The sequence below is a fragment of the Hemicordylus capensis genome, chromosome 2 (assembly GCF_027244095.1).
Source record: "Hemicordylus capensis ecotype Gifberg chromosome 2, rHemCap1.1.pri, whole genome shotgun sequence".
In the NCBI taxonomy this organism is placed as follows: domain Eukaryota; kingdom Metazoa; phylum Chordata; class Lepidosauria; order Squamata; family Cordylidae; genus Hemicordylus; species Hemicordylus capensis.
Genome location: NC_069658.1, coordinates 59,143,469 through 59,169,961, shown reverse-complemented (window position 1 = coordinate 59,169,961; position 26,493 = coordinate 59,143,469). Strand labels below are relative to the sequence as shown.

General features: G+C 43.9%; 1 long non-coding RNA gene and 1 other non-coding gene across 2 annotated transcripts; both read right to left on the bottom strand.

The window, feature by feature from the left end:
• Window positions 1-431: 431 nt before the first annotated feature.
• Window positions 432-4,681, bottom strand: LOC128342042 (uncharacterized). Its single transcript, XR_008314729.1, has 2 exons — window positions 4,515-4,681; window positions 432-617 (listed from the first exon to the last, which is right to left on the bottom strand). It is a non-coding gene; the product is annotated as an uncharacterized LOC128342042 (long non-coding RNA).
• Window positions 4,682-5,392: 711 nt separating this feature from the next.
• Window positions 5,393-5,464, bottom strand: TRNAA-UGC (transfer RNA alanine (anticodon UGC)). Its single transcript has one exon. It is a non-coding gene; the product is annotated as a tRNA-Ala (tRNA).
• Between the last annotated feature and the right edge of the window lie 21,029 nt (window positions 5,465-26,493).

Here is a 26,493-nt window from a genome sequence, read left to right as displayed (position 1 = left end):
GTTTTAAGCCAAGTCCTCTTGACTGGGCAGGGTGAAAAGTTCACGAAGGCTCCGCATTCCATGATCCACAGCAGCTGAAGCATGTAATAGAGGGGTACTTTGCAACAATAAAATCCGTTTCCACTGGTAAAACAAGGAGCCTTTGAATCTAGTTGTAGAGGACTGAATGTTTGCCAAAATTAATTTTTAAAGATGTAATTAGTCACCAAGTTGACCTGTGTCAATTATAACATGACTTATTTCAAAACTGAGCTCAACTAAGATTTGTCAAAATATAAAAATATGTAATATAATTTCATTAGGTTTGATTCCCTCTTTGGTGTTCTTAATTACTAAAAGCCCAGAGGATCATTGCTATAATGAAAAAATAATAATAATGAGCTGTTCATAGATGTGTAACTTTTAAAAAACATGTCACTTAGGCATTTGAATCAAATGTCTAAATGGTTTATTTTTCAAATAATATTGATAAATGGTCAAAGCACATGCAAATATTAGTAATGTGTTTATAATAATCATTTTGGTAACACTGAAGATGATGCTCAGCTCAGGCTCTCCATCATTGGAAGAGGCTGTGGAGTTCTGAACCACTGCCTGAATTTAGTAAACAGCTGGATCTGTGGACAAATAAATTGAAACTTAGGTCAGTCAAGACAGAAGTGCTAGTAGGAACACTGATGCAGGGATAGGAGTTCAGCTTCATTTGGATGGGTTTTCATACCCCATGGAAAATTTAGGTGTACAGTTGAGCTGGCCTTGTTTCTGGTTTCTCGGGTGGCACCTGCGGCTACAAGTGCTTTTGCCCTGCTTAGGCTGTACATTTGTGCACCAACTGTGCCCGTTCCTAGAGAAGGTATATCATCCAGACATGCCTTTTAGGGATGTGTGAACCGGCTCAACCTGTTCAGCATCGAACCGGTCCAGCACGGGGGCTACCCTTGAGCCGAACCCCCCAGGCTAACTCAGGGCCAGTTCGGGGGGTTCTACAGTTAATTCTTGTAAAAGAAAACTTACTGCCGAGGCCTCAGGGGGTGCTGCCATGGCCACAGGAGGTCTCCAGTGGTTCCTCCTTCCCTTGCTGGCCTCCCCAGTCTTCTAAGGGCCATTTCAGCCCATTTTCAGGCCATTTTGGAGCATTCTGAGGTGGCTGCAGCCATTTGGGAGGCTGCTGCGCATGCACCCTGGCCATTGTGTGGCGTGCAAATGGCCCATGCACATGCACAACAGCCTCCAAAATGGCCACCACCTCATAAAGGCCGAAGTGGCCTGAAAATGGTCTGAAACAGCCCAGGGGTGGGCTGGTGGGGGGAGTGGGAACTGCTGGAGACACACACCCCCGCCAGAGGCGTAACTATAGGGGGGGCAGGGGGGGCACGTGCCCCGGGCGCCATCTTTTCTGGTCACATGGGGGGCGCCGCCATGACCAATTTTTAAATTTTTTTTTTAATTTTTTGTTAATACAAATGTTTCCTGCTCAGTGCAGCAGCGCTGCAGCAGTCAAGGGAGCACATCGGTGCCCCCTTCCCCACGAGCGGTCCCTTCCGCGCCGCCTGTGCCCCCCCATTGCTTTGCTGACGCCTGGTGGCCAGTCAGTGGCCTGGCTTGGCGGCGGGCGCTTGTGAGGAAAAACCTAAGTATAATGTAGTATGTTGGGGGGGGCGGCGGGGGGGGGCACGGTGGGGGGTGCCATTTCAGTGCTTGCCCTCGGCACCGTTTTCCCTAGTTACGCCTCTGCCCCCCGCGCAGCCACCAGCAGCACCCTCAAGGCCTTGGAGGTGGTATGTCTGCTATTGGGAGGGGGAATGTCCCTGAGACCCCTGAACTGAGCCCGTACCGGCTCAAATTCGAGCTGAGCTGGGCCCCTCATTTGGAATGTCAAAACCGAACATGCCCTGTTTGGTTCAAGCCCAGTCCAGACTCGAACTGAACCAGGAAATCCCGTTTTGTGCACATCCCTAATGCCTTCACTTTCAAACTGGAGTTGGGTAATGTGTTCTATGTGAAGCTGCCTTGGAAATGGAACCAGAAACTCCAGCTGGTATACAGTGCAACAGCCAGTGTTTTGCAACATGTGGCCCTTTTATTACTCCAGTGTCACACATTACTGGCCAGTTTCCAGGCTCAATACACAGTACTGCTTATTACATTTAAAGTCCTAAACAGTTCCATACAAGGATGCTTGAAGGACCAACTCCCCGCTGCCCGCCCCATATGAGCCTATCCATCCACTGAAATCAGCTGTGGAGGTCCAGTCACACATCCTGCTACAATCTGGTGTTGGTAGGCAGACAGACACGAAAGAGCATCCTCCACTGTATTTATTTATTTTATTTATTTATCATATTTTTATACTGCCTGATATGTAAATCTCTAGGTGGTGTACAAATCCCAACATTAAAAATCACAGGTTAAAATACATAAAACATGATAAAAGCAATATAAAACAAATTATTAAAATTATTAAAATTCTAATTAAAAGCTTGCAAGAACAGGAAAGTCTTGAGGGTCTTCCTGAAAACAAACAGAGAAGGAGATGCTCTTATTTTAGCAGGTAGCATATTCCAAAGGCCTGGGGCAGCCACAGAAAGCCTGGTCCTGAGTTGCCACCAGACAATCTGGTGGTAACCATAACTGGACCTCTCCAGGAGATCGTAAAAGGCAGGACGGTTTGTGACAAAGGAGGTGCTCTCTTAAATAGCCTGGTCCCAAACCATTAAGGGCTTTATAGGTAATAAGCAGCACTTTGTATTTCACCCGGAAACATATCGGCCACCAGTGCAGTTCTTTCAAACCCAGTGTTATATGGTTTCTTTGTGTTGTCCCAGAGACCAATCTAATTGCCACATTCTGTACCAATTGTAGTTTCCAGACTACGTACAAAGGCAGCCCCACATAGAGCGCATTACAGTAGTCAAGTCTGGAGGTTACCGGCATTCACCTCTAGATATGGATGTCGCCGACGTATCAGCTGAAGTGCCGCCTTCAAACCTGAGTTTCCAGCAGCGAAACTTGCTACAAACCGAAGGTTCAGATTACAGTTGAGGGACAGCACCCTTGGGTCGGCTTGGTGATGAAAGCATGGTTTCATGCATTGGAATGACCATCAAATTGAACCTCTGGCTCATTCACCTCCAGTTTGGCATTATGTGCAATAGCAGCCAATTTCCCACCCAAGCTACTGCCTTTGTGCTTTTCACACTCGCAGATCAACCCCTCTGATGAGGTGGATGATGCATGCCATTTTGCAAGACTGATGGCTTCCATCATCAAGATACTTCTGAGCCATTAACTCCCATATTCAAATGCATCCACTAGCCACCTGAACTATCTGCATAACAAAACCAGTTAGCCATTCATAATCATAAACCCAAATTCATTGCAATAGCTATTTTGAACAATATGTTTGTGACAGGGAGTCCACTTGGCTAGAAGGTTGAAGCACCGGAGGTCCTGTAAGTAACACCACAAATCTGTCCTCTGAGGCACTGTTTTCTGAACCTCTTGCCAAACTTGGCAGATTGTGTGCATACAGACAGTATTCCTCAATCCTTCCTAACTAGATTAGATTATTTTCTGTTTTAAATATAAAGCAAACAAATACCTTTTGTGAGAAGCTGGTGTCTGTCTAGATCTGTAAACAGTAAGCTAAAGTACTTGACTTATTGAGGTGAAAGAAGTTGCTTCTAACAGTTGTTAAGATATCATTAATAATCATGTGTGCAATAAATAACACAAGAATTCATTCCTAAGAGATATATGGCTGCAAATTGCAGCAACAAATCACAGTCTGTGTAAAGAATGATTATTACTCCAGTGTGTACAAAAGCTCTTTTAACAACTATATTCTTTATGGTGAAGCTCACCCTAATTAGCCTCTCAGGTTCCCTAGAGAATATATGGGGAACATTTTGACATTGTGATGCTTGAGTTGAAGAGCAGAAAGAGGGGAGAGTTTTCAATGTCTGGAAAGCACTGGGGCCACAAGCTTGGATTTTGATTATTTGACTGTGTTAGTAGGTGTAGAAAGTAGATAGGTCTCTTTAAGGATGTAGATAGTAGGACTTCAGGGGAATAAATGAAGAATGAATATGTTAAAGCTCTAGGTCAGGCATCCCCAAACTGTGGCCCTCCAGATGTTGCTGAACTACAATTCCCAGCATCCCTAGACACAATTTTTTTGTGGCTGGGTATGCTGGAAGTTGTAGTTCAGCAACATCTAGAGGGCCGCAGTTTGGGGATGCCTGCTGTAGGTAGACAAAGCTTTATTGTAAGAATAATCAACAGCATGATTCCTAAAACCTAGATGGAAGCCAAGATTATGTAAATAGCTTTCTTGTTTACACCACAGAGAGGACAGTAATCCTATGGTATCCGGACCAAATCCCTCTTTCCCACCCATCCCTATAAGCAAACTCCTTCCTTCCTTCTTCCTTCCTTCTATGTTACCCTCCCTTTCAGGCCACAGGCCTCACAGGGCAGCCTACCATCTATATATTTAATTCTCTTAAACGTACCCGTTCCTAATCCTATGTGTGGCAACCCTCGGGAGAGTTCGCGAGCGAGCTCTGATTAGTGATGAGAATGGGAGGAGAAGCGCTGTGCCAGGCCGGCCAGCCACAGAGGAGGAGTGGCAGGCGGCTGCCAGCTGCGCAGGGGAAGCAGCCATCGCCAGGCTGGCAGGCGGCTGCTGAGGAGAAGTGGCAGTTGGCCGGCCAGTGAGGAGAAGCAGCATCTGGCCACTGAGGGAGAACGGGTTGGGGGGGGATGAAATGGGGCTGGGGAAAAAGAAAGAAATGAAGATGGGGGAGAACTAGGGGCGCAGATGCTCGGCTCCAGGTCAGCTAGTTTTCATTAAAGTAAAATAACAAACATTAAATACAAATAAAACTTTTAATCAGATAGAGAGAGAGAGAGAGAGCAGGTGGGAGGGAGAGATAGAGCGAGGGAGGGAGAGGGAGGGAGAGAACTGCATACCAACAGTACCTGAAGCATTAAAAATCAGTGTGAAAACAGCCAAAGAAGTGCTAGGTGGATATCCACAGAGAGAGAGAGAGAGAGAGAGAGAGAGAGAGAGAGAGAGAATTAGTTCACTGCAGCACTAGTACAGAGAAAATGCTGTCCTGGGTCCTTACCAAATGGGTATCAGATATGTGCAGGCCAGACACAGCAGGACTTGGTAGGATGATCTTAAATTGCAGATAGGTCCATATGGAAACCCCTTAAGGTACCTTTTCCTGAAGAGACCCAAGACCCTGGTGGGGAAGGACACTCTATAGGGACATAGGAACCTGCCTTATACCGAGTCAGACCATTGGTCCATCTGGCCCCAAACTGTCTACACTGACAGGCAGCAGCTCCAAGGTTTCAGGAAGGAGTCTTTCCCAGGCCTGTCTGGAGATGCCAGGAATTGAACCTGGGACCTTCTGCATGCAAAGCAGATGCTCTACCACTGAGCTACAGCACCCACCCACTGCTACCACCTCCCCTTGTCACCAAGATAAGGGGATTTTTAATTGCCTTGAAGAGGGAGAGGAGCAGCAGCAGAGGGGTGGCTAAGATGGGGCTTTTTGAATGTTCACTTGAAAAACTCTGGACAGCAGCGTCGGCTGTCCCCTCTCCAGCTGCATTATACAGCCCAAGGGCCTGACTCAGTAGAAGGCCATTTCATGTGTTTAAATCTGGTTGTTTTCACAGCTTCCTAACTTTTAAAAGAAATGCAGCTTCTTTAATATGTAACCAGGCATTTTTATTTCTTAAATACGTAGTGCTTTAAATACTTAACTCTCATTGTATCCAAAAAATCAGTAGTTGATAAAAGTAGCTCACTAACAGCAAAGGTATGCCGATCCCCGCCACCGCACCAGCGAGATTGTGCTCCTGCCATGTGAAGGCAGGCACAGTGCCGCCATCTTGCCTCCCCCTGCACATGGCCAGGATCAGCCAATCAGGGAAGGGGCCAGGCCGGTTACAGCACCGGCTGGCCTCTGTTCGGCCCAGTCACACTGCAGTGTGGCACCCACCTGCCCGCCCTGTACTTAATGAGGGTTAGCCGGTCGCCAGTGGGGCCAAGTAGAAAATTTTTGGTCACACTGGATTGGTGTTGCCTTTTTTCGCCTACTTCTCACTGACTCCTTTGGGATTGGGTCATAGATAGGCATTAAGAGTGTAATCGGTCACTTGGCGGGAGAGTGCGGGTATGGGGTAGGTAGATTGATTAACGGTGTCCAGCTGGAGTGCCATTTGAGGTGATCAGGGGCCAGGACAGCCCTTCAGGGTTTTTGTGGTCCGGAGGGTTGGGAATGGCCCCTCCTCAGGGGGTAGCCTGAATTACCACTCAGAGTTCTGTGGCTTTGGGTGGGCTGGGCTGTGTCACCCTCTCCTTAGCAGAGGAAAGCCTCGGGGTGAGAGGATGTCAGGACCTGACCCCTGACAAAATCAGCACCTGGCCCTTCGCCCTGGTGTGAGACAGCCCTCCTTAGGAGGCTGTCTCACATGGGAGAAGTACCCATGGTACCTTGTTGCAAGTCTTATTTCTGCTGTCTATCAATTAAGTGGCCCGATTTTACTCCATTTAAGTGTGTCCTGTCTTTATTGGAGCCTGGGGTTACAAAATGAATACTGGACAAGTTATTGCTAGCTTCTGGCTGAATCCAGGAATGCTGGTATTTTCACCAGGCTTAGGAAGCCATGTGCAGAAGGAAGGAAGAATGCTACTCAGTGGGCTTAAAGCTCTTAGGTTTAGGGTTAGTCCACAAAGATGACAAACATCAATTATTGTAACCAAAGATGTAGAAAGGTAAATAAAGAAGTTGAAAGAATTTGGTTGAACCTTAATATCAATCAATCAATCAATCAATCTTTATTACGGTCATAGACCAGCATAAAGTATAAGAGGTGATTACATATTATTTATTTATTTTTATTTATTAAACTTCTATACCACTCAAACTTTCATCTCTGGGCAGTTAACATAAAAACAATTAAAACACATATAAAAGTTATAACAATGCAACAATTTAAAAATAGCCATAAAATTAAAAACAGACAATTTTTAAAAGCTGGGAAAGCTTGGGTGAAAAGATGGGTTTTCAGGTGTTTTTTAAAAATTGCCAGAGATGGGGAGGATCATATCTCAGCAGGGAGTGCATTCTACAATCTCAGGGCAGCTACCGAGAAGGCCCGTCTCTGTGTAGCCACCAGATGAGTTGGTGGTAACTGGAGACGGACCTCCTCAGATGACCTCAATAGGCAGTGTGGGTCATAGTGAAGAAGACGCTCTTTTAAATACCCAGGGCCTAAACCATTTAGGGCTTTATAACTAGCACTTTGTATTTTGCCTGGAAACCAATTGGCAGCCAGTGAAGCTCCATCAGCAGAGGAATAATGTGGTCTCTCTGAGATGACCCAGAGACCAACTTGGCTGCCACATTCTGAATCAACTGGAGTTTCTGGACTACGTACAAAGGCAGCCCCACATAGAGCACATTACAAAAGTCAGTTTTAATATTACAGATTAAAAGTAGATATTAAAAGCCTAGGAGTGTACAATACAAGCATATAATGAAAGACTATGATAAAAGACTATAAGAATCAGAAGTAGGAGTAAAATTTAAAATAAAACTATGGCTGTCTAAGAAAGAACAAGACCGTAAACTAAATGACCCCAATGACTGAGATCTAAGAATTGCAGTTAACAGTAGTTAATAATGGTGAAAAATAGGTACAAATATTTGTAAAGGCATCATAAAAACATCATTTTTTAAAAAAGGCATAAAAGAGAGAAACAAGAATGCATTAAAAAGCTATATGCAAAGCATGGAGACATATCAAATCACACAAGGGCAACTATAGACATAGTAAGAGTTTTATCAATGCAGGGCAAGGTAAAAAAACCAGAGGCTGTGGGACTATAGAACTGTAGGAACGCTGGGCTGCCATGAAGCGCTCTGAGGCAGCAGGCAAAGGTGTGCTTGAGTTAGTCCATAAAGTTGGGTGTTGGGTACAAACAGGTGGTCATCATCCGCCGGATTTTAATTGCTGCCACAACCCTGTAAGTGGTGGCGAGGTTGCTTTCTGAAAGCAGTAAAGAGGTGTTAAGTTGGTCTGTATGATCAGGATAGGTTTGTTAAAACAAAACAAAACAAAACAAAACATTTATATTCCACTCTTCCTCCAAGGAGCCAAGAGCGGTGTACTACATACTTAAATTTCTCCTCCCAACAACCTTGTGAAGTAGGTTAGGCTGAGAGAGAAGTGACTGGCCCAGAGTCACCCAGCAAGTATCATGGCTGAATGGGGATTTGAACTCAGGCCTCCCCGGTCCTTGTCCAGCACTCTAATCACTACACCACGAATAATGGTAGAATGAAGGTGGCATGAATGTCTCTATAATACAAACACTGCAGGAGGATATGCCCTGTTGTTTCTACTTGCCCTGAGTCACAGGGACATTGACATTCCAGGAGTGGAATCTTCCTATATCATCTCCCAAGCACAGCTGAGGGAAGAACATGGCAACGCGCCAGCCTGAATGCCCTCCTGTGCTTTGGGACTTCCAGCTGCATTAGGTATGCCAAGGGGAGAGGTCGTATACCTGAGTCCTTCACTGATGATGAAGTTTCGGGCCTCACCTATATCAGATTGTCATTCTATGTCTGTAATACGCTGTTTGACAAATACCTTGGCCGGATCGTCGTCCATGTTAACTAAGAGAGGTGGGGATAGGCCCAGGGACAATATTTGAGGCAAAATAGGATTGAGGCTGGATTGGAAGTCATTGCTCAGGGTTAGGGGGACAGAGAGAAAGTCTAAGCCAAGAGTTAAGTAATGTCATCCAGACCCTTGCCTCCACTTCCATCAAGACTGTCCCTAGTTGTGAGGTGGCGTTAGAGATGCATCTTGGACACTTGAATGGATGCTCTTAAGAACTTTGATTTTATGCACTCCAATGGAGTGAAGTTGGTGAAGGGGACCAGCTGCACACCGTAGAGTAGCTGTGCTAGTAGTTTGGCTTCATACAATTTAAGCACTGTGGGTATATCATGGTCACTTCTTGTCGAGAGAAACTTAAGGATAGTGGATGTAATTTATCCACTGTGCATTTAATGGTGCATAGTCCCTATGTGTCTTCCTAGTGCCAGTGGAGTGCAGGACTATGAAATGTAAGTGTCACTTGCCAGCCATTTGAAAGTATGAACATTGCACAGAAAAAAAAGCTAACACCCAAAGTTAATTTCTTACTTGCTCCTGGCTTCTCCCCTGGTAATGATGTCTCTGATGCTGTAGCAGGTGTCTAATGCGAACCCTGCATGGAATGTGTATATTCTGATTTAATTTCACTAGACAAAAGTTTTGCACAGCTGTCATGAGATTTTAATCGGAGTCATTCCTCCCTCTGACCAGAAGATGTGACAGAGAGAACATTACAGGCATTTTTAGCATAAATAATATACTGTAATTATGAGAAATGGCTTGCGGTTTGCAACAAGGCTAACCTTGGTTGGGTTTTAAAGGCATGGTACATTCCCTGTGAGGCTGGGAAGCACATGAGTAAAAGGAAGGTATGTGCACATAGGCTGACATCCAGATGAGTGTTGTGCTAGTGCAATGAGTGAAGTTGCACACACTTAAGAAGTTTGCAGAACTAGGAACATAGAAACATAGGAAGTTGTCTTCTATCGAGTCAGACCCTTGGTCCATCTAGCTCAGTATCATCTACACCAGGCCTGCTCAACTTCGGCCCTCCTGCAGATGTTGGCCTACAGTTCCCATAATTTCTGGCTATTGGCTGCTGTGGCTGAGAATTATGGGAGTTGTAGTCCAAAAACAGCTGGGGGGCCTAAGTTGAGCAGGCCTGATCTACACTGACTGGCAGCAGCTTCTCCAAGGTTACAGGCAGGAGTCTCTCTCAGTTTATCTGGCGATGCCAAGGAGGGAACTTGGAACCTTCTGTATGCAAGCATGCAGGTGCTCTTCTCAGAGAAGCCCCATCCCCTGAAGGGAATATCTTACAGTGCTCACATGTGCCTCCCATTCAAATGCAAACCAGGACAGACCCTGCTTATCAAAGGGGACAATTCATGCTTGCTACCACAAGACCAGCTTGCCTACAAGAAGTTGTGGTGTTCCATGAGGCTGTGCTAGTAGAAGACATCAAGGACATACCAAAGGTGCTCTACAAATTTGCGCAACCAGCTGTAACACCCATTGTGCAGCCTGCTGTGCAATGCATTGTTTAACCTGTTGTGCCACCTGTCTGCATCTTGCACCAGCACAATGCTAGTCTAGATGTTGTAGGCCATGGTTCTTAAGACTGGATCTATGAATATGGCAACGGAGGCTGTAGGCATAGTTCTGGGCTGTTTGTAAGGAGGGAACACTTAATCCAGTCTTCTTTCTGCACCAGGTAGAGGAAGAGTGAATTGGATTCAGTCTACTCCATCTCTCTCAAGCAAGTGATCAGTGCTGGCAAAACTTACAGTGCTGATCACATACAAATAGGCTGATGGAGTTGTGTGAACTCATTCTGTAATTCTCAGCATAAATGTTTGCAACTCTTGCTTTCATAGAACAAATGAGATAATGCCGTTTTTGGAATCACTAGTTTTTAGATGTAATGGAAACCACATCGAATGGTACTTTGTTGTTGTTTTAACCAGACTTTAAGGTATTGGGGAACCAAGATCTTAAATGTGACCAAGTGCCTTGGAGGAGGAAGGGTTGAACAGATATTATATTCATTGACTTACAGTTTTGTCACACTCCGTATCCAAGAAACACCCACGTATCGAATAACAACAGTGCCAAAACATCAGCAGTGTATAAAACTAGACACTGAAGCATGTTGCCATATCTGTTTTCCCATTCTGTGGGATCTGAATGCGACTGCTAATGCTTTGTAACAAGCTTTAGAATAAGATACTCAGAAGAATGAAAACGTTCAAATGTAAGCCACCAGAATTTATTTATTTATCTATCAACATCATTTATATCTTGTTTTTCTGCTTTCAGAAACAACATTCAAGATGGTGTATTAAAATGATCTCTTTAAATCAATACTTAGAAGTAAAAACAACTGAAAACAATGGGAAACATCTAGAGTAGCAAAGCTCTTGCACAATGAACAAAGTTGCATTAGTGCAAGACGATTGCATAGATGTGAGATCACAGGGATTCTTGAACATTCCCTGCGAAACACAAGAGACATGTCACAGGTTGTGCACATTGTTGCAAAAGTGCAAACATGTTTGTGCTAGTTTATCTGTGCATCAGAAGCTCCAGATGTAGCATAAATAGCTAGTTCAACAGCCTTGCACTAGCACAACAGGTTTGCACAAGTGCTTTTTCGTCTGGATTTTCGCCACTGCCAAAAATAATTATTTGAGTTATCATTCAGCACATCTACCTGGACAAAAGGAGTTATTTTGCAACTGGGAGCTTTTTGCAATTCCTGATATTTTTAGTCAATTATGCAAATGCATTCTGATCTTCAGAGTGCTTAGATATGTACAGGGCTGACCCAAGGATAAATAGCACCCTGGAAAGGAGTGGGCTTGGTACTCACCCTCATGGTTCAGTCAACAAACACTGAGGCCACATTTGCATGTAACGCAGAGCTGAAGGTCCAATGGACCTACAGTTCTGCCCACCCCCGCACTAACCTGTCTGCATTCAGACATAACCCCCAGGACTCAAACTTCAGGGAGTCAGGGAGACTGCAGAGAGGAGGAGGAACTGGGTGTGAGGGCAGGGGAACTGGCTGTTGGGCTTCTTCATTTGTATGAAGGACATCTGCAGCAGCCAACTGGAATGGAGAGAGGGAGGAGCTTCCTTCCCTCAACTCTGGTCTCCGAGAAGCCTGCCTCCAGTTCAGCGTTCAGCTGGAACGCTGCCGAATGCAAACGTCAGGTAGGAGCAGCAAAACTCACAATGATCCAAGGGTTCAAATTGGAGTTTTGAGAGGGAAACTTCGGTTCACTTTTTGAATGGGACAGAGGGTCCATGCATTCAGACATACAAGAAATCCAACCTCCGCCCCGTTTAACTCTGGTTTCCCAGGATGTGTGAATGCGATGTCTGTCATAAAGCTCAGCTCAGTTCTCCTTCAGGTGGGTGCCCTGGGCAACTAACCAGCTTGCCCACCCCTTACCCCTCTCCTGAATATGTGTCATGGGTCAATACATACAAAAGGGTGAGGAGTTCTGTCATAACAAGGATATCCATACAAAATAAGCAAGAAGTTAGAGAATGGCAGTAAAACTGTTGAGTGTAAAACTTTAAGTAATACATTGTGAATATAGTATATGCAGATGATAAGTTGGAGGGAAAAGTTGGAAATACAAGCATTTCATGGGGACAAATACTGCACGCAAAAGCTCTGTTCTTAATTTGTCACAAAGAAACAATGCTTTTTATTAAGGCGTCTCTGAGCTTTATAAAAGTAGATAATTAATGTAAATCAGCCCTCTAAAAACAATTTCAGCTTATTTTCACATTTGTTTTGGGTTAAGCTGCTTCCATCAACTGACTCCACATGTATGCTAATTGTTCTTGTAACCAAACTAAGCCACCCCATTCTGAGGAGTCTAGACAGAACTATTAAGAATGTTACCTCTTTTGAGGATTGGCTTTTCAGCATGTATTACAAAAAAACCCCAACCATGGATAGGGACTATACTCCTGAGTGACAAGAATAGTGGGCCTTGTAGGATTCAGACCAATGACACTGGAAATTCTGGAGTAGACATCTTGGATCCCCTTGGTATCAACCTATAAGGCAGTTCTCAAACTTGGGTTACCAGAAGTTGGTGGACTACATCGCCCATCATCCCCAGCCAAATGGCCCATGGTCAATGTACTGGGGATGATGGAAACTGTAGACCAGCAACATCAGGGGACCCCGTTTTGAGGACTTCTGCTATAAGGAACGGAGCCAGCTTCACATCACCCATAACTGACAGTGTATCTGCTGGACCTCTCAGTAACCTTTGACATCATTGACAATGATATATATGGGGTGTGCATAAAACTGCTCAGGGCAGTTTGGTTCAAATTTGAATCGAACTCAAATTGAACTGCCCAGTTCGCAAGCCAGTTAGTTAGAACTGGCTGGCATTTTGGTTCTGCACTAGAACTGGGTCGAATCGGTTTGGCCTGGTTCGACCTAGTTCTTTATGCTTTCAAAGGGAGACTAGTAAGGATTACAAGCAAAGGGGAAACTCTATGGGGTTGAAAAGGGCAGGAGGGCAGGAAGGAGGTTACCTTACATGCCATGGCCGTGGTGCAGCTCCTCAATGGAGGCAGGCCAGAGGCAGCTCCCCTAACCCCCTCTCCATTAGAGTGACCTCTGTGCATGAGAATTTGGCCATTCGTGTCAATATAAATGAAGAGTGATGCCAGGATAGGGGCCCACCAATCCAAATTATTTTTAACAGCCTCCGGTGGAATGAGGTCCTCACCTAGAGCCTTCCATGGTCTTAACTGGGCAACTAGACTGTGGATCTCTGAGGTTGGAGTATTCAAGGTGGAGTATTCCCAAGGTGGAGTATTCTCAATGGTGCAGAGGGAACTTCTGCAAACAGCTGCAGGGTCTTTGTATAGGTCATGAAAGTATTTCTCCCAGATCCCTGGGTGAATATGACAGTCCAATTGATTTGGACCATAGCTGGGAGAGTGCTTTGTAAGCCACCAGAACATGGCAGGGTCTTTGGATCTAACAGCCTGAATAACTCCCATCCATGCATCTTTCATAGCATCTCTTTTCTTACAAGCCAGCAGAGGTTTGTACTGTCTTTTCTGCTGAAGGAGATTTTGTGCGGCCAATGGTCCGGAACTAGATTTATAGACTTGGCAAGGGCTTTTTTTGGCATTAATACAGTCCTTATCAAACCACTGCTTGGAGGCCTGTTGACGCTGTGTGTGTGGCTCACAGTTCTTACGGGAGAGAAGCTGCTGTAATTCCTGGACTAGGGCACTGTAGGACTCCAAAGGCGCATGAGTTGGGTCATTATTTAGTAGGGATGATTGAAAAGATGGCAGTTGGTCAGAGGCAAGTAGCTCCCTTAGCACTTGATCCAGTTGTGGCGACCATTTAGCATGGCAACATGCTCCTCCCACCAAGGATATGGTGGAATTTGTAATGGTTTTCTTTGTGGGACTGATGAATGAAAGGCTTCAGAAGGAGTGAGATGGGGAGATGATCACTATCAGATTTGGGGGTAACCTCAAATCTCTCCACCAGAGGAAGCAGGTTCCTTGAGGTGATAAAGTAGTCAATCGGGCTCATTCTGGAGCTGGCCAAATAGATGAACTCAGCGGGATGGTCATTTTCAAGCGAGCCATTCAAAATGAAGAGGTTAAGTCTGATGGTCATTAGACTCAAGCAGAGACCTGCATAATTTGATCTTTGGTCCTTTGAAAGACAGATAAGGGAAAACCTGTCAACCTTGGGGCTAGGTGGATAAGCCCTCTGTTGAGAGTATAAGGTATGGTCATCAGGGCTCAGCCTAGTGTTTAAATCACCAACCATCACCACATATGCGTTAGGAATGGAGAGGAGGAGATCTGCTACACAGTTTTCAAGTTCAGTCCATATTGCTCTGACCTGTAGCTTCCTCCATTGTGGGGGGAGGTAGATGTTAATTATCAACAGTTTGCAGCGGCTGAATTGAATCAAAATTGCCACAGCATATTGTTCTTGAGGTGGAAACATTTTCGAGGATGCATGCAGAGAGGTAGCAACAAGCACACTCAGGTCGCCTTTGCATCTGCCACGGCCTGCCCCAGGTACAGCTCCAACTGTAAATGAGTGAAAACCATTGAGTAGTATCTCCCTGGTTGTCTAGGATTCCTGGATCAGAATCATATTGTGGCATGTGAGATAGTCTCTGAAGGAGGAGTCTGTGACAGAGGGATTCTATCTGGCCACATTCCACATAAAAAGGCTGACTTTATGCTGGTCTACTCGCTGTCATTGTGTAGAGCTGTAAAGTAGCATTTGTGTGAAGCAGGGTTTCTCAACGTGTGGGTCCCCAGATGTTATTGGACTTCAACTCCCATAATCCCCAGCCCCAGTGGCCTTTGGTTGGGTATTATGGGACTTGAAGTCCATCTGGGGACCCACACGTTGAGAATCCCTGATGTCGAGGGATCCTGCGATGTCGACGGGTCCAGAGGGGAGATAGCAGGTGGAGCACTTTCAAGTTCCTGGACACCCACTTCTATGAGCATCAGTCCTCCTTGGGAAGAAATCTCTGCAGGTTGGGTTGGAAGTCCTGTGATGCAGTCAAGCCTGCTGGAGAGGTTCACATGATAAAGGTGTCAGAGAGGGGGTTGCTGTCAAGGAGAGTTCTTGGACCCATGCCTTATATGCTGGTGTCCTCTGCAGTCACAGAAAGGGGCTGGATCGATGGGGGCTATGCGGGGGCCCCTACCTCTGACTATCGGTCTTCTTCCAAGGATGTATGCACCTGTTGTTGCTTCTGAGGTGATGACTGCCTCAAAGGAGCCTCACCCTCCAGTTAATCGTGGCTCAGGTTGGGGGTCAAATGGAGCTGGGGCATGTCATATTCTCAGGGGCATCTAAGATGGTTTGTGGCTCCTCAGGTTGTGGAGATGATGTGGGGGATGCGTCTCAGTCATCATCACAGTTTTTAGGAAACAAGTAAAAACGTGACACTTTCACTCAGGCTTTTATATGAGAGAACTGGTTTTTGTCATTGCTTTTATATGGGAGAACTGCTTTTGCTGTTGCTGCTCTGTGTTTTGTGTTTTACTGTTTTATACAGGTTTTTTAAATTTAAAAATATACAGTGTTTTTATATTTAAATTTAATATTTGTACTTTTAACTGTGTATTGTTTTAATTGTTTGTTCCAATTATACTGAAAATTACCTTGGGATTATTTTAATGAAAGGTGGTATAGCAATCAATCAATCAATCAATCAATCAATCAAGGAATCATCTTCATGACTGTTTAGTCATTCCTAATCATGATTGGTTATCCATTCCAAATCATTTTCTCCCTGCCAGTTGCATTTTGGTTTAATTTGAACTACCATGGTTTATGGGGAACATCTACCACATGATGACTTCTGAACATGGTCTGCAATGTGACAATATTGCAGTTTACCAAAATGTGGGTTGTGTCTGGAGGTTGTGAGTCAGGATATCAGCATGTATCTCCTGTACAAAATCCATCTGATACCACAGGTTCTGCCATTCCAGCATCAGGTGAGAAAGATCTTGGTAGTTTTCTGGTAGGGCAGAGCTGTCTTAATGCCCTGACAGAGAATCTCAGAGATCCCAGAACTGGACTAATATCTCCCATCATCATCGTCCTCTGGAGGCCTCAACAAATAACCCAAGAAATAATAGCATGAACAAGCTCTTGGACAGCATGCATTTCTTTACTATGTATATTGTCAGTAGCATTTTGCGTGAAAGAATGACATCATCTTTCATTGTGCTTTGACACACACAGTGCCTCAGAGGTCTTTTCTCTTGAGTGAAATCTCTATTTGTGCACCACCCGAGCATTATTATTTCACACATATTTACTGAGTATATATGGTTTTTAAAATGAATTATTCTTAGTTGACCTAGGGTTAACCTAGTGTTAATTAATTTAGGGTTCATTTGCAGTTCTAGTAAGAACTAATCTGCATACTTTCCTTTCACTATCCCTACAACTGGACTAAATTTCATCCAAATCAGCTAGGCAGTTCACAAGTTAGCCCACTTGTGCCTCAAATCTTCAATGGGGTGGATGACATCCTTACAAACTACACCACTGAGGTGTCCCTATGTGTCACGCACCACAACTGTACCAAATTTGGTTCAGATTGGTTAGACCAGGGGTGGGGAACCTTGGCCCTCCTACAGATGTTGGCCTACAATTCCCATAATCCCTAGCTATTGGCCTCTGTGGCTGGGGATTATGGGAGTTGTAGTCCAAAAACAGCTGGAGGGCCAAGGTTCCCCACCCCTGGGTTAGACGGACCACAAGTTAGCCCACTTGTGCCTCAAACATGCAGTGTGTGAGGTATCCTAGATAAGAGCGGAGAATCAAAAGTGAGTGAATTACAAAATAGTTTCATTATTACAGAATCACAACATTTTTTATTTTGAGGATTAAAGGGAATGTCAATGCTACAGAGATATCCAGATCATTGCTATATGCAGCATAGGAAATCTAACAACATTGACATAACACTGAATATATAGTTAGCATACCTGGCAGGCATTAGTCAGGCCTAAATTTAGTAGAACATTTCCTTCTTTCCTACATAATTGGCAGGAATGGGTGGTCTTGTGTTTTAAAGAGAGAATAACTATCCTGCCTGTGTTTTTTCCTCATCACTCAAACATGGTTTACATTTTTTTCATGGATTGTTTATTTTAAAAACAGATAGAAGCATTAAAAAAAATGGACATTCTGATGAAGAGCTATAGGACAAAGCCCCATGGTTTCACTCCTGATTCATTAAAAACTCTGGGAGGCTTGCAATTGCTTTCAATGGGGTTAGAACTGAACCCTGGGTTTTTGACCTTTAATATCTTTTGACACAAATTGATTTTCTTCTCAAGAGTCAAAAGCAGTTTGTCCCACTGATTGAGTAATTCAGAGGATTACCCAGCAGGCAAGAAGGTTCCCCCCCCCTTTTAAAAATGTGGACTAGGTATATTTGGTTTCGTTTAATTAAATATTAGTATCAGCGATTAGACTGATGTGATTTCACAGGCGCAACAGGACTCATACTGCAAATTAGAATTGTTTTTCATCTTTGACGCAGTGCTGAAAACAGCTGGATTAGGACGAAAAGAGAGCTGGGTGAGAAGGGTAGTAGGGGGGCACTTTGAAAGTGTCACTCAGTGGTACAGCCATGCAACTCCCATTAATATAAATCACTAAATCACCACTTTGAAAAATTGCCCCTTGAGGTTTCTTTCCAAAGGAAACTCATCAGGTAGTTTCAAAGTGCAGTTCGTATTGTTTCCCTTAATTTCAAAAAGGCCACACAATTTATTTAACCCACTATGGAAAATACCCATTATTCTGCAATGGTTCTTGTAGTTAATTTCAAGACCATTCATTGTCATTGGTCTACGTATTCTTTCTATAATTGCAAGTTTCTTCTTAAGATGCTGTTATGCAATCTATGCATCATCAGCAGCCCTTTGCAATTATCTATAACACAAGGTACAAATTATGATATTGTATGAAAGCTGTTCTTGAGCTACGGGTCAGGTCCCTCTCACTTTGGGCTACAGGGATGCTGGTTAAGTGGTGCACCCAAATCCCCATGATAGAATGAGGATTTCTCCTGTTCTGTTCCTTTATTATTTATCTGATGGAATTTGCCCTGTCTCTTGAATTCCAGCTTAATATGGAGAATGTCGAACATGAATGCAAGTACTGGAATGTACACACAGTTGGCCACAGCTTTTAGTTCATTTGCATATTTCTCAGTCCTTCAGTTCATTTGCATATTTCTTTGTTACCAATGTGTCCATTGATAAACCACAGCAAAAAGCCAATGTGATGTCATCATAAGTATGATTGCATCAAGTATCTTTTTGTATAACAATTTAGTGATATTTTAGTGATATACATGTACTCCTGCTTATCATTAAAAATCACACAAAAAGAATCTTGAGACAACAGTGGCCCTGTTCAGACGTAATGTATGTCTATAAAGGTCTCTGTACACATGTGCATATGTTTGTGTGTGAATTACTTGATATGCATTTATTTTAAAAGTGAACCTGTGCATAAGGCCCCTCAAATACAGGATACAGACAGGAAGTGTACTACTGTACATGTATTATAAGTAATCTGTGACTAACTGGACATACAACCAGATCTTTACATGTGTGCACTGTTTATAGATTGTATGTATACAGAGCATAACATGTAAAGAGCTATTATATACAACTATTATATACAGTCACATCAAGTTTGCTTTTTGGGAGTAGCCTTATTCAGACTTTGGGACTATTCTCACGATTAGCAAAAATCAGGCTAGGAGAGCCTAGCCCAATTTTTGCTAATTGTGAGAACCACCGGGCTTGGCTGTGAGCCCGGTGGTTCTTGAGCGGGTAACCTGCTCCTGTAGCCCTCCACATAGCCCAGGTTTGCGGAGCGCGTGCTCGGCAAACCTGGGCTGTCTGGTCATGAGTAACCACGGTGCAGCTGTACACTGTGGCTACTCGTGAGTAGACACCCAGAGGGGAGGCGAAAAGCCGCCTCCCGGCTCCAGGGGTCTCCCCAGGCCCTGCTTGCTCCGTCATGGAGCTGGCAATCGTGTGGGCGGCCAATCCGGCCGCCCAGGGCTCCCTCCCCACTCGTGTGCAGGGAGAGCAGGCTTAGCCCTCTCTCCCTGCACACACTGGAAGAAACCGGGTCTCACTGATCGTGAGACCCGGTCCACTGTGTTGTATGTGCATTCAGATGTCTGTACAAGTGTACCAGTACTTTTTGTGTGCATTAGTGTACATGTGCATTTTAAAAGTTAACCTGGGTATATTACCCCTGCAGGGTACAGTCAGGGGGTATACTTCTGTACATGCACTGAACATCATGTGTACAGATTACTTGTGCACAGATTTCTACAGAAGTCCACTGTACACAGATTGTACATATAATAAATGTAACAGTGCCCTTACAAACACATTGGCAATGTGGGAAGGGATAAGACCCAAATGAACTGAAGGAACTAAACGCTGAGGCAATTAACATCCACAGTGCTCTGTATAAAATTAGGAAATAAAAACGGAACAGAGAATTCCTAAAGCATCAGTTTGACTTTTGGAAAGAAGTACAGGTAATTTGGAACTCCAATATCTAGGAGGAAACTATGATGTGGAGAAGTACAGAAGCATCCCTACTCTGTGGCATGGATGTGAAGGATGCTTCAGACTCAATGGGCCACTGTTGAGCCACATGTTTGATAGGTACAAGTGTAAGTATGCTACACAGTAGGGATGGGTAATTTGATCTGAGGTTGAATCAATTCAGGTCAAATCAAGGGCAATTCAAAGATTTCACATCAAATAAAATCACCCTCAAAATAGAGGGCCCGATTCGGGGCAAACTGAATCATGCTGGATTTGACCTGAATCGATTCAGGTGATTGAGTGCCATTTTGAGGCCCATTTTTCTGGGGAAACGGGCCTCAAAATGGTGCTTTTTTCCAGGGAGAGCTGATCTACCAATAAGGGTTGGCAGGTAGACCAGCCCTCCACTCTGGATTTCGTGCATCTGCCCGCCTCAGAGGCAGGCAGACATGCTAAATCTGGAGTGGAGGGCTGCTCTACCTGCCAACCCCAATTGGCAGACCAGCTCTCCCTGGGGGAAAAGCACCATTTTAAGGCTAATAGTTTCAGAAAAACAGGCCTCAAAATGGTGCTCAATTACCCAAATCGATTTAGGTGATTTGAGGGTGATTTGTTGAGAGAGCCAGACAAGCCAGCTATTTTCAATGAATGAATTCAATGGTTCTGTGATTCAAATCAACCTCAAATCGAATCACAGAATTTGATTCATGCGCACCTCTACAGCACAGCTGGTTTCCAGCATCCACCATGGGGATAAATGCACAGGGAAATGTGCTTATCTTTTCAAGATTTACTTCTTGCACTCCCAGCTGCATAGTACAGAAGCCATAAGGATGGAACCAAACCTAAGACTCACTTTGCTGTCCAGCTGTATTGCAGCTCATACCATCAGTTCAGCCTGAACAGTTAAGACTGAATCTTTACGGAAATGACTCCCCTGAAATGAACCATTTGAAATTAATGATTGACATTAAATTTCAAATTCCCCTGATAATCTCAACTGCTGCAAAGAGGCACCTCTTAAATTTAGCAGAGGAAGAACAACTCTCCCTGTCTGACTCAGTGCAGCACTGTTTTTCTTTTAGGGGCCACTTTGGCAAAAATCCACAACACCAAAAATTAAGCACCACCACCCCCCAAGATGCTGCTGGGGCTCAGGAGGGATCCATTCCCTTAAAGGAGCCCACCAGCACTGAAAAATCACAGCACAACATGGTAGGAATGATCACCTCCACATGATGCCATGAGCTTCAGCCGAGGCTTTGCACAGGCTCAATAAACAATTAGTCAGAAAGCTGCACTTAGGGTTGATGGGGGCTGCCATTGGCCCCCAGGCCTTACAATGAAGAACACTGCAGAAAAGCATCTTTCCAATTGCTACTTGTGAGTGTTCTCTCTTGTGTTTCTTTTTGATTGTGAGCGCTTTGTGAATAGGGAACCATCTTCGTATTTATTTATTTATTTATTTATTTATTTATTTATTTATTTGATTTCTGAACCGCCGTTCCAGAAAATGGCTCATGGAGGTTTCTTTTGCTATGTAAATAACGAGAACTTTTTTTGCTGGAAAGTGGTCTATATATTTTTAAAACAACATAAACAACAATAATAACAGTAGTAACAACAATAATGACCTGTTTTATAGCCGCTTCTCTCACAATCACAGAGTAATTTTCTATAGATTTAACTATGATTTTATTCAGAAACAACTCCATTTTCTCCTTCTCCTTCCCCTCCCTTTTCGTTTTTGACTCCACCTTAGCGATATGCACAAAACCGGAAAACCCAGACTTCAGCCGAACTGGGTTTCAGCCAAACTGGGTCTGGTCCAGTTTTGCGCATGGCGAGCTGGGCCCTGGTCCACCTTGAGTCTGAACTGGTTCAGGCTTGGCTTGAGGGGGCCATGGGAAGAATTTTTTTTAAAGCTTACCACCTTGGTGGCCCTGGGGGTGCTGCTGCAGCCATGAGGGAGTCTCTGGTAGCTTCCCCTCTGGAATGCCCAGTTTGGCTATTTTGGCCCTTCCACTGTGTGCTGCTGCCATTTTGGAGGCCATGGGGGGAGTCTCCAAAGTGCTGGTTCGGCCCACTTTGGGGCTGTTTTGGACCTCTGAGTGTGCACAGTGGCCATTTTGGAGGCCTCTGTGCATGCACCCGGGCCATTTGTGTGGCTGGATTATAGCCCTGGGCCACAAAGGTGGTAAGTTTATATATATATATATAAAAAATTTTTTCTCTAGAACCCCCAACCAGCCCCAAGCCAGTTTGTGGGGTTTGGCTCGATGTCAAATTGGCTCAAGGTCAAGCCAGTTTGCACTTCCCTACTCAACCCCAACACTCTCTAAAGGATCACACTCCATTCAGACTGAGGGCAATGGAAAGGCTGTCTTGGCTTTCAGCCTGAATGGAGGAGAGAAGGATGCTCTCCAATCTGTAATTTTTCTAAGCTTCTTGCTATTGTTTCATTGCATTTCTTTGCCTGTCAGGGCAGAGCAAGAAGATGGGAAACATGATCAAACATGATCACACAGCAAAAATAGCAAAAATTCAGTGCACTTTTGAGATAGACTTGAATATGTTTGTAAGACATGCTCCCCACCCAGTAAATGGCTTCATTTAAATTGTGTAACTGATTACTGCAGCGCTTTATGCCCAGTGTTCCTATCAGTCAGAGATGCTATCTCAGTTTGCTTTATTCCTGAACATAATTAAGATACATCATCTGATGTCAAGAGGGACCCACTTCATAAATTCTTACACTACAATAATAGTCTTTAAAGTGCTCCTGACGTCTTTGTAGTTCAAATTTCAAAATTCAGATTTTAAATCTGAAAACTGATCTCAAAATTTCAATTAACATTTCAGAATTCAAAATCTGAATGCTCTAGATCAGGCCTGCACAGCAAAAGGCCCAGGGGCTGGATTCAGCCTGCAGTGACTATTTTACTGGCCTCCAGGTATCCTGTAGCAACACAGGAGTTGCTAACTGCCTTATAGCACCATCCTGTGCATGCTCTCTCAGAAATATGCTCCATGGTGTGCCCAGTGAGGCTTACTCCCCTGTAAGCATGCCTAGCATTGCAGCCTGAAAGCAAAAACAATTTAGGGAGAGGAGAGGACTTGGCATTTGTTTGGGGCTGGCATGCACTCTAGGGGCCCCACTGATTGAGTAGGGACAGGACCTATTCTCTGGCCACTATTCTCGGTTGAAACTATGGGTCCATTGACAGGGGGAATAGTTCCACAAGTAACTAATAATATTTTTAATTCTAATCTAATAATATTTTTAATTCTAAGAGCCCCTGGTGGCGCAGTGGTAAAACTGCCGCCCTGTAACCAGAAGGTTACAAGTTCGATCCTGACCAGGGGCTCAAGGTTGACTCAGCCTTCCATCCTTCCGAGGTCGGTAAAATGAGTACCCAGAATGTTGGGGGCAATATGCTAAATCATTGTAAACCGCTTAGAGAGCTCCGGCTATAAAGCGGTATATAAATGTAAGTGCTATTGCTACTCTAATAATGTGCTAAAAATGTACTCAGCCCCTGCACAGCAAGTTGTGGGTGGTTCTGGCCCACCAGGGTATTTGAGTTGTGCAGGGGCATAACGAGGCTGGAGTGGGCCCAGAGACAAAATTTTAAAATGGGCCCCTTGCTGATACACACACACTCACTTCACATTTGACTTGCCTTTGGGGGGCCCCTTGAGGCATGGGGGGGGCCCAGGCAGCCGCCTCCCCTTGCCTAATGGTAGTTACGCCCCTGGAGTTGTGTAGCCCTGCTCTATCTAGATCGTTTGCAGACATTTCTTTGTTTTTTGTCAGATGCCAGAAGTACAATGCAATCAGTTGTCAACTATCAAATGCTATCTAAGTTGCAAAAATAACTGTCAATAGTAACTACCATTGCATGGCAACTTGTGTGTGTATGTGTATGTTTAGATGTGTATGTGTATAGAATACTATTACACATCAACATTCTATACAGTATTGTTGAATATTAAATACTATATTTATCTCCTAGCAAATACATTCAAATATCAGATATTAAAATCCCAATATGAGCCACATCAGCCAAAAAAAACCTCAGATGTTGTCAGATGCCAAACACTGATCTTGATTATCAAACATTCTATCATCACTATTAATCAATATCTGAAGAGGAGAATTTTGGTGAGCAAATTTAATACAATCCAAGAGATGATGTCTCTCAAAACTATTTTAATAGTTCCTTTGTTTAATTTTTAAAAAACATTTAAATCCTGTTCTTCCTCTGAGGAGCTCAGAGTGTTGTACATGGTTATTTTTATCCTCACAACAACCCTGTGAGGTAGGTTAGGCTGAGAGACACATGACCGGCCCAGAGTCACCCAGAGAGTTTCATGGTTGAATGGGGATTCAGACTCAGGTCTTTATCAAAGAATGTATTGGAGCCAGTGTGGTGTAGTGGTTAGAATGCTGGACTAGGACCAGGGAAAGCAGAGTTCAAATCCCCATTCAGCTATGAAACTTATTGGGTGACTCTGGGCCAGTCATTTATTTCTCAGCCTAACCTAGGTTGTTGTGAAGATAAACATAAGCATGTACACTGCTCTGGACTATTTGGGGGAATCGTGAACATAAGAACAGCCCTGCTGGATCTGGCCCAAGGCCTATCTCGTCCAGCATTCCTGTTTCATGCTGTGGCCCACCAGATGCCTCTGAGAAGCCCACTGGCAAGAGGTGAGGGTATGCCCTCTCTCTTGCTATTGCTCCCCTGCAACTGGTATTTAGAAGCATCATGCCTCTGAGGCTAGACTTGGCCTATAGCCACCCAACTAGTAGCCATTGATAGACCTGTCCTCTGTGAATTTTTCTAAGCCCTTTTAAAAGTCATCCAAGCTAGTGGCAATCACCACATCCTGTGGCAGAGAATTCCATAGATTCACTATGTGCTTCCTTTTATTGGTCTTAAATTCCTGGCCTTCAGTTTCATGGGATGACCTCTGGTTCTAGAACTGTGAGAGAGGGAGAAAAATTTCTCTCTGTCCCCTCTCTCTACTCCAAACATAAATTTATACACCTCTATCATGTCTCCCTATATTCGCTTCTTTTCCAAACTATTGGTGTTATAGCCTTGCCTCATAAGGAAAGTGCTCCAGGACCCAATAATCTTGGATGCCCTCTTCTGCACTTTTTCCAGTTCTGCACTGTTCTTAAGATATGATGACCAGAATTGTATGCAGTACTCCAGATGTGGCCACAACATAGACTTGCATAAGGGCATATTAGCATTTTTATTTTCAATCCCCTTCCTAATGATCCCTAGCATGGAATTTGCATTTTCCACAGCTGCCGTGGTCTGAGTTGACAGTTTCAAGGAGCTGTCCACCATGACTCCAAAATCTCTCTCCTGGTCAGTCAGTGACAGCTCATACCCAATCAGTGTATATTTGAAGTTGGGGTTTTTTGCTCCAATATGCATCACTTTACACTTGCTTACATTGAACGGCATTTGCCATTTTGTCACCCATTCACCCAGTAAGGAGAGATCCTTTTGGAGCTCCTCACAATCTGTTGTGGATTTCATTGCCCTAAATAGTTTCATGTCTTCGACAAATTTGACCACTTTACTTCTTACCCCAACTTCTAGATGATTTATGAAGACGTTAAAGAGCACTGGTCCCAGTCTAGATCTCTAGGAGACCCCACTTCATTGTGTAAACTATCCATTTATTCCTACCCTCTGTTTCCTGTCCTTCAACCAGTTACCAATCCACACATGAGTCCACACATTCCACACATAATCCACACATTATCCTATGACTGCTAAGTTTAATCAAGAGCCTTTGATGGAGAACTTTGTCAAAAGCTCTGGGAAGTCCAAATATACTATGTCAACTGGATAATCTTTATCTGCATGCCTGCTGACATTCTCAAATAACTCCAAAAGTTTAGTGAGGCAAGACTTGCCTGTGCAGAAGCCATACTGGTTCTCCTTCAGCAAGACCTGTTCAAGGCATTTCATCATTTCTATTTCCAATAGTTCTGGAAAGCCATATATACACACACACACACAGAATAGCAAGACCTGTTCTTCTATGCGTTTAACAATTTTGTCCTTAAGTATGTTTTCCATCAATTTTCTAGGCACAGAAGCTAACTGGCCTGTAGTTTCCTGGATCTGCCCTTGATCCCTTTTTGAAAATCAGAGTTACTTTAACTACTTTCTGGTCCTCTGGTACACAGCCTGATTGTAGGGACAAGTTACATATTTTTGTAAGGAGATGAGCAATTTCACACTCAGGTTCCTTCAGAATCCTTCAGTGGGTGCCATCTGGCCCTTTCGATTTGTTAATTTTTAGTTTTTCAAGACAGTTTAGAACATCTCTTTTCATCACCTCAAATTGGCCCAGTTCTTCAACCTCCAAGCTTGAGAAGCTTAGTTCTGGAGTGGGTATGTGGTCAGTGGTGGGATATCAACGTAAGTAAATATACATTTCATCGTTTCTATTTCCAATAGTTCTGGAAAGCCAAAGTCCCATCCTAAAGCAGCACAGAAGCAGTGAAATAATTTCAAGCATATATATATATATATACACACACACACACATACACACACACACACACACACACACACACACACATTGAATAGTTAACAACAAATTGCAATTCTGTTATTTCAG